General features: G+C 36.6%; 1 pseudogene; it reads right to left on the bottom strand.

The window, feature by feature from the left end:
- Positions 1-324: 324 nt before the first annotated feature.
- LOC101439803 (eukaryotic translation elongation factor 1 epsilon-1 pseudogene) lies at positions 325-859 on the bottom strand (annotated as a pseudogene).
- Between the last annotated feature and the right edge of the window lie 2,013 nt (positions 860-2,872).

The raw sequence follows: 2,872 nt of genomic DNA, 5'->3' as shown, positions 1-2,872 counted from the left end.
GGAGAAAAGCATTTCTTTTTTTTTTAAGATTATGCCAGTGATTTGTAACTTCTTTAAAATAAATTTCATCTAGAAAACAAGGTAATTTACAACTTGATTTCAACTCAAATTTCTTTGACAGTTGAATTTTTACATAAAAAATTGCAAAATTCCAACTAAAGAACAAAGAAAACATTCAAGACACAGGTTTATAATTTAAAAATGATAGCCTCTACTTCAACAAATAAAGAATGCTGCCCATCCATTCATGTTCATCTTGTGGTCCAGAATACATTTTCCATTTAAAACATTTTTAATCAATCTTCTGTATGGCATGGGTAGCTTCTAAGGGGAATTGGCAAATAGTCTGTTCTTGATGAAGACAACACTAGACAGATGTTGCTGGATACCTGGGTAATGCTGAATGTGACAAAACCAGCAAGACACATTAAGATATTTCTCCCTTTCTTGAACTGTCAGGTCAACTACAAAGCAATGCAGTCCATAGTACAGTAGGATATCTGCTAAGGTGAAGTTATAACCTGTAAGGTAGACTTTATCTTCAAGATATGAATTAAGATCCTTTAACAGAGTACAGATTTCATCTTTACCGGAGTGGCCGTCAACTTGAGGTACTCTGTATTCTAACCACTGTTGCACCAAATCTTTTTCTTCTGTGGTACTCCCAAACAAATATTCTTTGTTGGTCTTGCTTGACAAATATTCTTTGTTGGTCTGCTATAGTAGTCAATCCAGTTAGACTGGGGCTATGTTTGGTTTGAAGAACTGGAAGCTGGTGCTTGCCCTGGGTGCTATATTTATTCCCCTTGCTCAGCCCCAGCGACTTCTCCAGCAGTGCCAACTCCACAGCTGCCACCATCTTCTGGCCAGAAAAGCATTTCTTACATAAACTATCACTGTCTCACTTTAATTCTACTTAGGTATGTTTTCCTTAGATTTAGATTTATATGAGTGTTGGCTGACTTGGCCCAGTGGTTAGGGCATCCGTCTACCACATGGGAGGTCCATGGTTCAAACCCTGGGCCTCCCTGATCCGTGTGCAGCTGGCCCATACATAGAGCTGATGTGCGTAAGGAGTGCCCTGCCACGCAGGGGTGTCCCCCGTGTAGGGGAGTCTGATGCACAAGGAGTGTGTCCCACAAGGAGAGCTGCCCAGCATGAAAGAAAGTGCAGCCTGCCCAGGAATGGTGTCACACACACAGAGAACTGATACAACAAGACAATGCAACAAAAAGAATCACAGATTCCCATGCTGCTGACAACAGAAGCAGACAAAGAAGATGCAGTAAATAGACACAGAGAACAGACAACTGGGGTGGGTGGGGGAAGGGGAAATAAATAAATAAATAAATAAATATTTTAAAAAAATAGATTTATCTGAGTATTGATAAAATAGACAACATTTTGTTCATTAAATCTTTAAGATAAAATGACTGGTTTTCACAGAAAAAGAGGTATAGCAGTTTGGTATTTTTTATGAATTCCAAAAAAATACATTGAATATGTTTGTAAACTTGTCTGTACTTTTGGGTGTGATACCCTTTGATTGCATTAAATTCAAAGGTTATAACTTTCTTAAATAAATAAGTTTAGGGACTTTGATTCAACCAACTCAGTAGGGTATGGCTCAGGGCTGAGTCCCCACCCACTTTGTGGGCTATATAAACGGACACTGAATGAAGAAGACAAATAGAAGAAGGCATGGGAAGAAAGAGAGCTCCATAGAAAGAGATGGAAGAAGAGGGAACTTGGTTATTTTGATCCTGCCATGTGACTGAAAGGAGAAGGCTTTAACAGCTAAAGTCCCAGGGACTGATGAGCCATTTGCCTGATAGTTTGCTGCTAAAGAGAACAAAGCCCTGGCAGCTGAAAATGCCCAGAAAGAAATATACCCCTCAGCTTACAGCTGAGAAAAGATGAGCCTGGGCCAATGGAGCCTTAAGAGGAAGAGGAAGGCTGAACCCTAGCAGGGCTTGACAACTATTTTGTGTCAACACGTGGCAACAGACTTTGGTGATAAAATATCTCTTATGGTACCTTGAGTTGGACTCTTTAAGGCCTTTTAACTGTAAACTTTTACCCCAAATAAATAGCTTTAATAAAAGCCAACAGATTTCTGGTGCTTTGCATCAGCACCCCTTTGGCTAACTAATATAAGAGGCAAGAGTATATAAGATAAAACCTAAATGAACACAAAACGTTATAGAAAATTGTGGAAACAAATTTCATGTGTTATGATCAATAGTATCTAAAGTTTCATAAACCTATTTATGAAAAGGTATACTTATAAAAAAACTAACTTAGTTTTCCCTCTGTTAAAGTAACAAAATTTTCTTAAACTATTGTTCTGTTCTTAGTAGAGGATTCTAAAAGCTTTAAAAAAACCACCACATAAAAGATGAAAAGTGTTCGGTTTTATCAGAATAATGTCTTATACTTCATGTTAATTTTATCATATCCTTAGTGGTTTAGAAAACTAAGCCTTTACCATTTTTTAAACTAAGTCTTCTCACTTTTAAAGAAATTAGGTCATTGTGTTAAATAGAGGTCAATGTTCTTGTTTAAGCATATTCAAACCTGACAACCTTTAACATTTTGCCTTCTCAAGGTCAAACCTTAAAGAATCACAATGAATGTAGCCTTTCACCTTGTTGCACTAAAACACATTGTCAAATTAAAAATTTCTAATCTGTTGAATTTGTGTGAATAAAATGTTCGTGAATTATATAGAATTCCTAGAAATTTAACTTATGTTCTCACTGTCCATGATATATTCTAATTATGCATGATATTAACCTACTATATGGCATTGGTCATGTTTTTAAACTTTAAAATGTTACTTGTCACAAAAAAACAAATTTCCTTATAAGCT

Source organism: Dasypus novemcinctus, chromosome 2 (assembly GCF_030445035.2).
Source record: "Dasypus novemcinctus isolate mDasNov1 chromosome 2, mDasNov1.1.hap2, whole genome shotgun sequence".
NCBI classification, from domain to species: domain Eukaryota; kingdom Metazoa; phylum Chordata; class Mammalia; order Cingulata; family Dasypodidae; genus Dasypus; species Dasypus novemcinctus.
Note: the sequence above shows the minus strand (reverse complement) of the source record. Positions and strands in the feature narration are given on the sequence as shown.